Below are 15,014 nucleotides of genomic sequence, written 5' to 3'. Positions count from 1 at the left end.
TTCACAACATATCACGATAAAGGTAGTCCTTGACTTATGATTACAATAAGAACTAGAACTTTTGTCGCTAAGTGAAGTGTTTGGTAAGTGAGTTGCACCCAATTTTATAACCTTTTTTTGCTCAGTTGTTAAGTGAGTCATATGGTTGTTAAATGACAACTGGCTTCCTCAGCTGACTTTGCTTGTTGGAACCTGGATCTGAAAGTTGTAAATGGTGATTACATGATCCCAGGATACTGCAACCATCATAAATACATGTCAGTTGCAAAGCATTTGAATTTTGACTTTTGGCACACTCTGTATTCCAATATTGAAAACTGTTGATCCAGTATCTACATAGGGGCAAACTATGTAACCCAATGTTGTCAGCAGCCCTCATGCTTCTTCCACCAGCTCCCAGTGTTGTGCTGTTTGGATGGTCGATGGTTGTAGGAGATAACATGAACCAAATCACCCATTTTACTCTTCAAAACTCTAGAGCTTCCTCTCTATATGGGCTCTGTCCCAATCTGTTTTGTAGTCCTCTGCACGCACCCTAGGGAAACAACATTTACTAATTCACTCATATTTTTTCCTTCCTAAAATCAAAGTTAGACTCAGATGTAAATGCATTCAGACAATATGACCTTACTCCCAAGAAGAGATGCATTAGATTACAAGTAAAGTTCTTCCTTCAATTTCTAACCTAAATTAACGAAAAAGGAAAAAGACCTAAATATAATTCAAGAATGCTACATTTTTCTGAACAACTTATGAAATGTGGGTATGGGAAATGACATTGGTTGACTTATATTTCCGCTCAAAAGAAGGAACCTTTAATTATGATGTCCAGAGGGTGGTGGTTTCTTTCCATTTTAGGTTAGGAAATGTACATTCTTCAGTTGGCATATGTCACTTTCAGAGTGATATAATTCATCCATGCACAACCTAGAGTGGTCTAATTGCACGTAAAGGGAAAGAGGCTGCAGCTGCAGTACTTCCTGTTTGTGGAAACTGCATTTTCTGTTTTTGGTCCTTCCCATGAAAGAAGCAAAAAGTGAGGAATTCTTGGAAAACCTCCAAAGTGATCCTTTATTCAATCCTGCCTCGTGCCTCAACTTGAACTAAGCAGTTTATTGGCTATAGACCCAACCTGCTTTCTGTAGTTCAACAACTGCTCTAGTCACATTAAATGTGTCTTATATGGGAGGAACTACTCCAAGAACTGAATGAAATATATATTTCAGGAAGCTGTACTTAGGTGGTTCTAAGCCCAGGTAATTCTTTGTTACAAGTTCAGAATGCTATGCCTTCTTCATTCATGTTTTTTTTTTTCCTTTTTTTAATATCACCATACTAAACTTATCAACCAAAAAGGAAAATACACATACAGAATAGCAATAGGGTATCAATGCAATCTTAAATATATATAGCAAGAAAAAAAAGTACTCATAGAAATATTATATATTGAACAACCACAAACACTTTGATCATATTGCTTGAGATTTCCCTTGCTTCTTTGTGGAGAAAAAGCCTAATTCAAAAGTTGACAAATAATGCATTACAAGCTAATATGTAAAGTTACATGTACAGATGCTGATGTGTTGAGTGTTCTAATATTCTAACATAAAAAGTCTACTTATTTTTTAGTAGTCACTTAGAAATTTAACCGCTAGTGTTATAGGTTATTATGGTAGATATGTTCATAATAGGCTATATAGTTCCTATCTAATTAATGGAATTAGAAATAAGGAAAAGGGATTTCCTCTTCTCTTCTGTTCTCTTCCCTCCCTTCCCCTATGCATACTTGCAGTGAAATTAAGATCAGCATTGTTAATAACTTCAGGCACATAACAGCAGTATAGATAGGGATAGACAGTTCCAATTCCACTGTAGAGCATCTGGACAACTTTGCTATCTATCACATTGCTACAACAGCTGATGCTGCTTTACATTGTTGTGATGTGTGTGTGTGTGTTTATTAAATGATCTGCATTTATGTTAACAAAATCTATAGGGGAATGATAAGCCAGAGAGCAATAAAGTGTTACTAACAAAGAGGAAAAAATATTTGGCATGATTTTAGCCATTCAGACATTGCTCAACCCATTATTTTCAGAGACTCTTGTTTCTTAAATTCTGAAAGGGTCCAAATGATTAGTTTTTTTCTCCCAAACAAAACTCTGCTATATAAGTTGTTATTAATCTAGTTTTGTGGGAAACTGAAGTTAAAGAAGTTACCTGCTCTATGCACACTAGAACCAGGTTCAAGTTAGAAGAGCCCACTGGCAAAGTATCCTCCTAGATCAAAGATTAAGATCCATAGTGGTGTTTCCCTCATTTACTTGTTCAATGATCCATTTGCTTCTGGCTTTAGCTATTGGCTGGACATAAAAATCCTGTTTGATAACTTTAGTACCTAACACACTGGAAAATTACTACATCTGATCCAAGTCACCAGGGAAATTTAAAATAGGATTCAGGTTTTTTAGTTATCGCCAATGCCACCAGATAATCTCATGGACAGAGGACTAGTTGGATGGATGAGTCAATAGCTAAAACTGTCACATACTCTGCTCTCAGATGCCTGGTGGAACTGTTTCTGCTGTCAGACGAGCTGTATAATGACTAGATTGAGATTTAACTCCTAAGTCATCTAAGGTCAAATCTGTCTCCTGCTTCACACTGAGACCTATGTTTATTTTCCATCTGTGTTGGCGTTAAATGGATGTGGAGCTCTGTTCAGTTCAAACTTTTCTTTGGGATAACACACCAATAAACTGAAGAGAGATATTTTAAAGGAAATGTATTTTGTGCATTCTCCAGGATATGGCATACTATACTGTATTATGAACAGGGAGAGAGGATAATTTTAAACCACACTGGCTGATGTCTTCTTCCAACGGTTTGCTTAAAATTGTGATTATTGCTAAAAACTGCCAGCCAAAGTTCTTAGCTGTTCTACCAAGAATTTCTTCCTTTAACCCAGCTGAAAAATATAAAGGAGGGTGCTTTGAAGCCTCTGTTTAGAATTAACTGTTCTTCCTTCCTTCCATTTCTTCCACTTTTTCCTCTTTAGGGGAACAGACTTCATAATTTTGTATGATGTGGATCCCACCCCTTCCTGACTGGGGTGTGGGGGAGAAGGCTGAGAGACATGAGTAAAACCAGAGTGCATACTCCTCCTACGTGACCCAAAGTATAAAGGTTATTTCAGTTGCCGAACTAAAGGAAGCAGATACCTGTAATAAGCAGTATCAATATAGGAAGATACCGGAGGCAGGTAATCACCTTAACGAAAGCAACATAAGCATCATTGCAAATTGTGTGGGAGAATTCAACAGTAAACCATTCCTGTATTTTACTAAGAAAACCATATGGGTAGACAAGATAAAGTGATTGATGATAGGGGCCCTGAGTTTCAATGATACTCAACATGCTTCTAGTGTTTATGATGTGACTACATTAAAACCTTCCAGGCATGCAGTTGCTGATATTACCATCCAGGAAAATAAAATCTGAAGCTTCAAAGGCAGAATTTTAGTGGGAACATGGAATATAAAAAGCACAAACGTGAGAAAGCTCAATGCAAAGATGAAATTAATTTTGTTGACATCTTGAATATCAACAAATTCAAGTAGATTGATGGTTGGACACTTTCAGTCAAAAAAATCACATTTACTACTCAGGATATGAAAAATAAAAAATGAACAACCCTGTTTTCATAGTACAGAAGAACACAACAAAGACAGTCCTTGAGTATAATACCATGAATGGCTGAATAATGTGAATTAGATTTTGCAGACAAACTGTTTCTACCTTGCAATCACTTCTGGACTTTGTGCTTGAGGTAGAAAAAAAATGAAACTTTGATTTTGGGCTTGACCGATTAAATCAAGGGTCTTCAAACTTGGCAAGTTTAAGACTTGTGGACTTCAACTCCCAGAATTCCTGAACTAACATGACTGGAGGAGGAATTCTGGGAGTGGAAGTCCACAAATCTTAAAGCTATCAAGTTTGAAGACCCCTGGATTAAATAGATATGATGTTATGGAAATGGCTAGTTTAAAATACTATGTAAAACTAAAAAGTTGTGGTTTGATACCCTATTCCACTGCACCAAAGAGTCAGAAATCAATGCCTTTTCTTTCTTTTCCCCCTTTCTTTTCCACACTTTTCCTTTCCCCTTTCCTTCCTTAACTCTCCTTTGTTTTGCTCTTGTATTTTTTGTATGTTGTATCATAAATTAATAAAAATGTTGTAAACATTAAAAAAGATTTTGCAGGCAATCCTTTAATATTATGACTATTCAAATTTATGTCACAGTCATTGGTGTGGGGAAAAAAAATCTTGATGAGTTTTAAGACACAGTTGCTTTCAGATTTGCAAGATTCTGTTACTGTAACCTTACAATAAAGTAGAATTAGCTCATCTGGTCATGCTTCCTGTTTGGTCTACCTCAAATGACTGACAAAGAAATTGTTAAAGATGAATGTGAAAAGATATTACCACAGACCCAGAAACAGAAGACAGGAAACTTGGTGTTAAAAGAAATGCTAGAAATTACCAAGAGGAGAGAAGCAAAACCAAGAAAGATTGCAGCAAGTACAGTGTAGGTACCCCATGTTTGTGGATGTTAAACTGCACCTGTTTCCAGTTTCTTTATGGGTGCAATCCAAGGTGTCAGTTATTAAAGCCTGAATGGTACAGGCTTGGTTATTTGTGGGACTGCCTCTCCATGAAGGAATTTGCCTTCTCCACCTGGTCTGATAGGATGGGGTGTGTATCAGGTCCTTTCCTTAAAGTTGGACCTATTCAGTGCACCTTCTTGATAGCAGCCACTACTCTTTGGAACACTCATCCCTTGAGAAGTGGCAGGACTTTATCTCCTAGCCTTCCAAAAAGCGAGCATAGGAGTAGTGTGTTACTGGGACCCCAAAAAGTTGTTTGTTGGATATAAGAGGAGGTACTTATACCAGTTTTTCTTATTTTTTTTTTTGCTTTTATTATTGTTTGTAAACCATCCGGAGCTTTGCTAAGTAAGATGGGTGATTATGTAAACTAAGTAGATAAACAGTCAGTCAGATATAGATGTGGGGAGAGAGGGAGGGAGGGAGAGAGAGGCGGGAGGGGGGAGAGGAAGAGACAGATGTAGATCTCAGGAAGAAATGTAACCATCTAGCAGAAGTAGTTGCCAATGAATTAAATTATGGAAAGGAGTTGATTTGATACATTGATGTAGTATCATTTGCTCTTTTTATTAGATATTTCATCTTTTATTAGACATAGGACATCTGAATATGATGAGTTGATGCTCTTTCCGTGTACCACATAATGAGTATTTGACCAAAGGTTCCCAGTCTGGCGCACACTGGATTTACTGGGGATAAAATAGCCAGAATGCCTAGATAGCATAAGTTTATTATTAGTTTTTCCCTAATAACCAAAACATGTTTATAATGTTTAAGATGCCCATCAGGCAAGAACAGTTGATTGCCCAGTTGTAGCACAGCATTTCAGAGTCAAATTAAACAAAAGTTTCAGTAATATTAAAGACTCTCTCCCATCACCTCCAAGGACCAGACAGCTATAGTTTGATGCATAGTGTTGCATGACACTGAGAATAATGAACACAGGAAGAAGATGATACTAAGCCACAGAATTCTGGGAGTTGAAGTCCACATGTTTTACAGTGACCACAATTGAGAAACGATGTATGCGTTTGTCATATGTTTTTGCTAGGTTTTGGGTTTAAGTGCTTGTGCTATAGTGAGACAATAGCTTTTGAGTTTCATGGCTCTCCTGTGCTTCTTTTTTAATTGTCACTGTTTTTGTACTTTTAATGCTCTAAGTAATTAGGTCATCAACAACCCAGAGTATTTCACCTACCGACTAGATCAAAGATACAATAAAGAACAAAAGGTGCCTTGCATGTGAATACTTAGCGGTCCTTCCTTACAGTACTTTCATCAGACTTGGCACAAATGTGTGGCAACCTCTTTTTCCTCCTTCCAGTTCTGATCTTATCTTCATCTGATTGCCAGCAGACTTACATCATCCTTAGCTGCATCAGTTTTTAAGAAACATTATCCCCTCTTTCACACATTGATTTGTTTTAAAAATGTATATGGCCATCCATCTTAAGGAACTCTCAGTGGTTTACAATAACAATAAAATCAATAAATAAACAATTATAATACTGAGAAAAGTATGAAACAATAAAAAATGGCAGTGTCTGAATTGTCCCCCTGGGATATCTCACAATACACTCAGGTGCCCTCCTTCCATACTTTCTACCTATTCAACCCTATCTTAATACTCAGTAATAAGGCAGGTCTTAATGGCCTTCTGAAAGGCTAGAAGGGTTGGGACTTGTCAAATTGCTGACAGAAAAGACACACATCCAACCCTAGGGAATGCACTTACCCTATGTATTGTAATAGGTGGATATTATGTATTAGGGAGAGGCAGTCCTACAAATAACCAGGTCCCATGCCATGTAGGACTTTAAAGATGATAATCAGCACCTTGAAGAAAACTGGGAACCAGAGCAGCTCACACAATGAACGTGTAACATGGGTGAATCATGGGCACCCAATACTGAGTACTCTGCTACATTCTACACCAATCGTAACTTCCAAACTGTCTTCAACAGCAGCCCCATGTAACGTGCAATAATCTGGTTACAATAATCCAACTGGAAGGTAACAAAACAGTGAAGGACTATGAGCAAGTCCTCTGGGTCCAGGAAAGAATGCAATTGGTTCACAAGATGGATCGGTGCAAAGGCCTTCCTAACCCTTATCCCAGGTTTTGTCAAGAATAAAATCTGACATGTTTAACCAACCAGTCTGGTTTATGGTGACCTCTAGGGGTTGAGATCATCCCACTACCCTTAAAACTATGGTAGGCATGTCTCCTTCCCTCTAGTCCCTAAGCATTATCTTCTTGGGCCATTTGGTTTTGGGCAATGGGAGAATTCTGCTTTTAAAACTGGACTGTTCTTTCCAGACTTACCAGTTCTCCAAGCCTGATCAGCAGTTAAGCAATGGTGGTGGTAAGGTAACTGCATACTAAAACAACTAATTGCTTTCTTTCTTACTATGTTTGCCAGCTGTGGTTCAGGCTGATATGACTATAGGTTCAGTGTCTTCTGGAACAGGAGGATTCCATCTATCAGCTTTGAACACACCCAAACATGCCAAACACTTGTGCAAACCAGAACAAGTTTTGAGAGATGGCTAAACCTGCTAGTCTAGCCATCTATCAAAACTAACCACTTCTCCAGCATCACCATCTTCATCATCCCATGTGAAGGAGAAGGATTTGTGGGTGTGCTTCCAGATGGCCGATGACACTTTGTGAGAGGGAAACAAAAGTGTTTATAACATGAACACTGTCAATAAAGATAACACCATATCCCAGCATCCCAGCTGCAGCAAGGTGGGAATCACCACCAACCTTCTGCCAGTTCAAGGATATTTGATTGCTCTTTAACTCATTCATCAGGGGGGGAAAAGCCCAGGACTCAATAAAACAACTTATTTTCAACTTACTTGTGTTTTAATAAAACAGTCTTAATTTTGACAGGAAGGGAGGTGGAAAGGAAAAACATCGCTTCCCTTTGCTTTGTAAATTGGACATAATGTTCCCGCTTCTTCAACGATTGAGACATATTTGGGTTTAATCAAATAGTGCTGCCCCCATGTCTAGGTGATCCTTATTCATTCTTATTGTGTAAGAACACTTCCCTTGATTTAATTTCCATCCTGCTGCATGGAGTGAAAAATTGTTCTGCTTTATTATTGTTTTAAACATCAGAAACCATCAATCTGTCTTATCTTAATTAAATCCCCTTAAGCTAAAAACACACCCAGCTCCTGTGGTTGGGTGTCATCCAAACCTTCTTTACAGTGTCATCTAAATATTTTCTAGGGCAAGGTAACCTGATTTGTGTTGATGCTAATAAAGACATTACTAAACTTTGGATTTGGGGATTTTTTTCCCCCTTGTGGACCAATACAGCTATATTTCTTAAATATATGATTTAGGTGAGACGTTTGTAGAATGACAGATTTACAAAGCAGTTATTATTAAAATATTAAAAACTGGGATCATGTTAAACTATATTTTTTTAGAATTATGTGAAATAATCCAGCATTCCTCAGGAGATTTTTGGATATCCATCCATCAAAATTTGGCAGATGGTCCATTAGTTTGCCGCAAATAACCCACAGGTTATGGTGGCTCTAAAAACATCTTATTTCTATGACTCATCAAAAGTTTTCTTAAGCCTCAAACCTATTTCCAAATTGTGGTGCTCAAAATTGAACATGGCACCCAAAAGTTGCTTAAAACAGCATTTTATCTCATCTGGGCCTTACAGGAATTGAAGTCTTCGGAAGGCACCAAATTGGGGGAAATTTGTGTATGTTTAAAAGTTTTGAAGGTGCCTGATTAGATCATCTGGGCTAATTTTATGCTTGCAGGTATGATTTATGTGGTAAAATTTAGCCTTTAAAATGTCACTGATCTCAAAAGAAGAGATGAATTAAGCACTTGTCATGCTATTCCTAACTTGGTTTTGCAAATGATTAATTTTGGTTACAGCACATTCATTGTTCCTAAGCTAAAATGTATAGTAAGAGACCAATGCTTGTTATTGTTCATTAAAAGGAATCAATCTCATATTTGAAAAGAGAGGCCCTAGATTTTCTTTTCCACCCAAACAGGATGTCTGTGCTACATACATACATCTGTGCTTTGGGGGCATTTTTCCCCCAACTGCCTTTTTGAGAACATTAAACAGGAAATTGGTACCACTGGGTATATTCATTCTTCCCATCTTTTTCCTTGCAAAAAATGTACAGACTCACTTCCTGTGGAACACTAACATTTGCCTCTCTTTCTACAGGAAAAACTGCTTTCTGTTTTAACGCAAAACATGTTTTAAAACAAGAAGAAGACAGAGAAAAGGAGTAAGAGATGGAAAAACCAGCCTTTGGCCTATGTTGAAATAGCATCAACGTTTGTAGCATGACAATGCATTAAAGACTGATGCTTGCTCTAAATCCAGACCAGTTCAGGCAAGCTGGTAAATTCTATCAGGAAGGTTCCACTCCTTGGCAGGGACAGACTGAAATGTTAGAATTGTGTCTGGTATTTGTCCACCAAACATCAGCAGGGAAGGGTGTGAGCTCTTTTTAATGCTGAAAAAGCAGGGAATAGGAAATACAGGTTTCTAAATTGTTTGGTCTATCTTCTTACCTTAGGTTCTTAATTCTAAGGTGACCAACTTTTTTACAATGAAAAGGAGGACAAAAATAAATTGAAGAAAAAAACAAAGCCACTTGCACGCGGCACACTCTTGCGTGCAGTGCACACTTGCGCATAGCGCACTCTTGTGCGTGGCACACTCTTGTGCATGGCACACTCTTGCACACGGCACACTCTCTCAAAACAATTCTGTGTGGAGCACATGCGTCTCATAATCGCGTCTCTCTACACTGTACCGAGCCTTGACGAATTGTCATGTCAAATACAAATACGTCACATCACACACAACGGATCGGATCGGCATCGATCAAATACGGAGATTTACAGATTAGTCTTCAAATATCAAAAAGGAGGCCATGTAGGAGGACACTTTTCAAGAGAGGACAGAACTTACAAAAGGAGGACTGTCCTCCCTAAAGGAGGGCGGTTGGTCACCTTATTAATTCCATCTAAACAGAAGTAATACTGTTACCATCTTGTGTGGCTATTTTGCTGCATGTATATAGCTTGCTATAAAATGCTAATTGGCTTCTTGATTTCTAGATGAATTTTTCATCCGAATCAAATTCTCTGGTTGGAATAAGCAAGCTCACTTTCTTGTAATTTAATGAACTTGTCCATACATTTTTGACAATACAATACAGTAGTCCACAATTTAACAATACCGCTAGCTCATTTAGTGACCATTCAAAGTTACAGCGGCACTGAAAAAAGTGACTTATGACCATGTTATTAATTTACTAATGTTACTAATTTAACCACTGCAGTGATTCAGTTAACAAATGTGACAAGAAAAGTCGTAAAATGGGGCAAAACTCACTTATCAATTGTCTCCCTTAAAGCAGCATAAATTTTGGGTTCAATTATGGTCATAAGTTGAGGATTAACTGTACTATGGAATTGGTTTGATTCTTCCTGAGGGATGGGGGTATTCCTTAGTCTAGCCAACATCCTGCTCTTCTCTATAAAATTCTTAGAAAGTGCTGACTTGGTCTCACTCAGCTCCTAAATCTAGACAGAGTCAGCCAGCAGCTGTTCATTCTGGTTGTAGAGGTGTCTTCAGGTTATAATAAAAAAGGCTCCAGATGCTTTTTTATGTTGTACGCATAAAAAGAACAGGTGGAGTTTTGATCACCCTATCAGATAACCAGATAGATTACATTCTATTATGTTATATTTTTTACTGATGTATTGCTTCTAAAGTTTTACCTAACTCTGTAACCTGGAAGCTAAATAAGCTTATTTACAGCTTTAAAAATAGTGAAGCAATAGAAAAAGCTGACACAATAAAATAATAAAATACACTGTCTCCCAACGTACAAAAAAAGAGGCCTATGTTTCAGGCTCATAGTCTAAAATGATAAGCCATTCCAAGAAACAGGAAGCAGAAAAAAAAGGAAGAGGTGGAAAGCTTATTACTCAAGGCCAGAAAGAAATGATAGCAATAGCAATAACACTTAGACTTATATACCACGTTATAATGCTTTACAGCCCTCTCTAAGCAGTTTACAGAGTCAACATATTGTCCCCAACAATTTGAGTCCTCATTTTACCTACCTTGGAAGGATGGAAGGCTGAGTCAACCTTGAGCCTGATGAGATTCGATCTGCCAAATTGTAGGCAGCTGGCTGCAGCAGAAGTAGCTTGCAGTACTGCACTCTAACCACTGCTCCATCGAGGATCCAAAATGGACCTAAACTGGCATCTGGGCAGTTAAGCTCTCCCTTCCTGGAGTTATTTGTTCAAATAGCAATGAATAGCTCTTAGGCCTATTGGACTAGTATTATGGGCTGGCCTTCAAGAAAACTATAGAAACTGAGTCCTTTGTCTAGCAGGGAAGGGCAAAAGAAGCTTCTTGCACTTCTTTCTTCTTTAAATAATGAAAGAGGCTTGATTGTTCTTCCTGTTCCCAACAACAAAGGGTACATCCTACCAATGGCCCTGAATTTCCTAACTAATGGATGGCATCAAAACATGCCGTCCTTCAGATTTTCAGTCCACAACAATATACGGTGTTAGATTTTGAAGGGTCCTTGCTGCTCTCTGAGCTTGGTTGTCTTCTTGCAGATGTTTCATTACCACAAACTAAGTAATATTTGGGTAATCAAATGTCTGCCAGAAAAAAACCAAGCTTGAAGCACACCAAGGACTCCTCATTTTAACCCTGATTTACAAATATTCTCCTTTATTAGCATTAGACTTTCTATATTGCTGACTTTTGGTGGGAAATACAACTATTGTTCCTGAAAGTGACAAATTCTCACAAGAAATCTGATAATTTTACCCATCTGCAAAGCCCCTTCTTTTTCCAGTGGGAAGTCAATGGAGCGGTTGCCTCAGGATTTTCACTGTCAATTTAGTTTGGTAGTTGACATCATGAGGTGAATTAGTTTTTTCATTAGAGACAATGAAGCTGCCTAGTTAAAGTACGAATGACAAGAGATACCAATTTAAAAAAAGTATAGAAAAAATTCCACTAAGCTTTGAGATGGGTAGAAGGGAGCCAAGCAGCCATTTTTCCCTTGGGCCTACCAATGTCTTTCAGAAGTTCCAGACCTATAATTCTTGTAATGGAGAATTAATTTGACATCTAAACTAGTCTTTTCTAACCTCCAGCTCTCTTGAGTTTACAACTTCCTAATGAATGTAAACATTATAAAAGTATAATTTGCTAGCAGTGGGATAAATTATGTTGCTTTGTTATTTTGGTAACCATTCTGAAAACAATGAAGAGAGCAATGAAGAAACAGGGAGAGGAAAAAATGAAAAGAATTTCAAGGCCCTTGTTTTCTAGTTAGTTTACATTCCTAATAACTCACTTTGGGAGTTAATGAGGTGGGACTCTGTTCTCTATCATTTCTTATTATTTGCTAGAGATACAGTAGACCAAATAAGCAGCTGAGCAAATTCTACAAGTGACAATTTTTATAAAAGCAAAACAGGACCCTAGAAGACAACTGAAAACAAAACTTGGACCAGGAAAAAATGTATAAAGTATATGGGAACACCATCACCAACAGCTTCTCCTTGGGATCAGAATGAGTAATCAGGTAGATCACACTTTATATCAGATTTATTTATTGATTAGATTTTTATCCTACCTTTATTACTTTATAAGTAACTCATAAGGACAAATATATACATACATATATACATATACATATACATATACATATATATATATACATATATATATATATATATATATAGCTGAAGACAGAAGCCTGAAGATGATGAATGAGACTTCATCGAAACGTTGCCTAGATACTTCCAATCTTACGCGGGAGAAAACCCGAATAACCAAAGATCCATACACACACACACACACACACACACACACACATATATATACACACATACATACATACATATTATTTCTTCCTCCTTGTGTTTTCCAAACAACAGTCCTGTGAGGTGAGTTGAGCTGAGCTGAGAGAAAGTGACTGGCCCAAAGTCACCCCAGCAGACTTTCATGCCTAAAGCAGGATTAGAATTCACAGTCTCCTGATTTGGGAGAGGCCAGCACCTTTACCAATAGACCAAACTGGATCTAATTGCAAATCAAGTACTTTTAGTGAATATAAAATAATAATGGGTACTCCAAAATGTGATCAAAGTCTGAACTACAGAATCAATTAAATTGGCCCTGCTATCTATGCAATGCTCCTTCAAACGATTCTCTCACTGTACTACCTCTTTATAATAACTTAATTACAGCTTAGCAATAAATTGCTAAGTTCCTACAATCTTTCCTTATAAAGTTGAATTCAAGATTCTATAACAACCTCCGGACATTTAAAAAAAAAAATATGGTGCCCAGAACAGCTGAGTGAGCAAAAAAAGTATAATTACATCTCATGATCTCAACACTATTTTTATGTTCATGCAGCCTAAAATTGCAATGTTGTTATTGTTGTTAAGTAGTCATACGCTGATTCATATTTACTACTAAAAATCCCTGCCTCCTTTTCATATGTAATGCTTTTACATATATAGGATTGAAAGCAGTTATTTTTTGCTAATCTGAATTTTTGTCATATTGTAATAGCATTTTATTTTATTTTTTAAAAAAGCAATATTTTTTTAGAAAAGGAAATTGTGATTTAAAACAAATTTTGAGACCGGTAACCATGTTTTTCTATCATGTGGAAATAATGTTGGAGTTTGTTTTAAAGAATCTTTTCCAAATGATTTGTGTATGTATAATTTTAAACAAAACACTATTAATCTATTTCTTCTTAATTCAGCGTACAACCAGGATGCTGGATGCAAATGTATCCTTGGACATTTGTAAGAACATTTTTTCTTATAGTGATTACTCCTTTTGTTTGTTTATTACTTTGTAAATCACATTTGTATGCTTTTGCATACAAGGCTCTTAGTAGCTTCCAAGATACAAAAAATGGTATTGTTTTGGCCTTGAACTTCTTGAGGGAGGATTCATGTTTTCCATACAGTTCCTTTTCTTCTCATAGTTTTCAGTGTTTTGGAAAGAGAGGGAGGAGGGCTGATATCTCTTTATGTGGACAAAAATAAGTGCATGAATCCATATGAATGTGACACATCCTGCTATTTTATGCAGGGAAGTATTGCCTGGCATATAATTCAAACGGCAGAAAGCAAATGGTGAAACAGTTTTGCTCTCTAGCAGTCTTTTCAACTGAAGAAGCAGCACTCTGTGGTGTTTTAGTTCCATAAAAGATTAACTTGAAAATTAATCAGTGGCATAATATTATTTATTGAAAATAACAACTGCTGCAAAGATTATAGGGAACATGTGCTGAGCTCCAAACTGACTTTACATTACCAGCAAGTACGGCTATGCCCAACACTGTGAATGAAATATTATAAGATGAACTATTACAATATTGAGTAAAATGTCAGTGACTGTATTGTTAGAAGCTTGTAGGAGCACAGCAATTATTTATTAGCACTTTTGTCTGGAAACAGCCCTAGCTTCTATTTCAGCAAATAAGCAGCCATGGCAGTTATTTATTGGAAAGAGTCATCAACAACATACAATTGAGCAGCCGAGCTCAACCAATGCTATCCTATCCATTAGTGTAAATCTATATATACTGTATATATAAACCAAGTACCACTCACTCATCATGAAATCTTCAGAACCGTAAAGCCTACAAACTTGAAATTTGGCAGGTATGTTCCTCTTGGCTTGCTAGGTGCTTGCTAAGAAAGGATTTTTTGAAATGACCATCAGATCATTACTATTTCTTAATACAGTAATTAACACGCTCTGATGCTAAGGAGTTCTACTCCCCCTCCCCACCTGAAAAGAACTCTGTTCAACTGCCAGTTGCCTCACAAGGTTGCAGAACAGCAATAGGTAGCATTCTTCGCCATCACGCTCCATTATCCTGTATCTGTAAAAGTCAGTAGCAGACACGGTCTTCTTGAGAAGACCCTTGATCTTTGCGTTGCACTGAAGTATATTGATGTAATAACCATCTTCTCCACAGCAGGACATCAGAAAGTACTGGGGAGCTCAGGAATTGTCTGGGGCTCCTTACAGGACTAAATGTTGGTACCTCACCACAATGTCTATGCCTTCCACCTATGGAACTGCTTCCAGACTCAAGGCAGTGGGAACAATATTCCCTTATATGTTTCAATCACCAACGACCACTGAGCCAATGGATTGTGAATCAGATTTCTCCTGCATAGCCCGATCACTGACAGTTGCCTCACATTCCGTTACCTCAGTTAAACTGACAGATGTTCAACTCCTTCACTCAGGAGTG

This window comes from Notechis scutatus, chromosome 4 (assembly GCF_049901735.1).
Source record: "Notechis scutatus isolate UNSWTSFEM ecotype Mainland chromosome 4, rNotScu1.2, whole genome shotgun sequence".
Lineage (NCBI taxonomy): Eukaryota > Metazoa > Chordata > Lepidosauria > Squamata > Elapidae > Notechis > Notechis scutatus.
The sequence above is the reverse complement of the archived record's forward strand: the minus strand, read 5'-3'. Positions refer to the sequence as shown.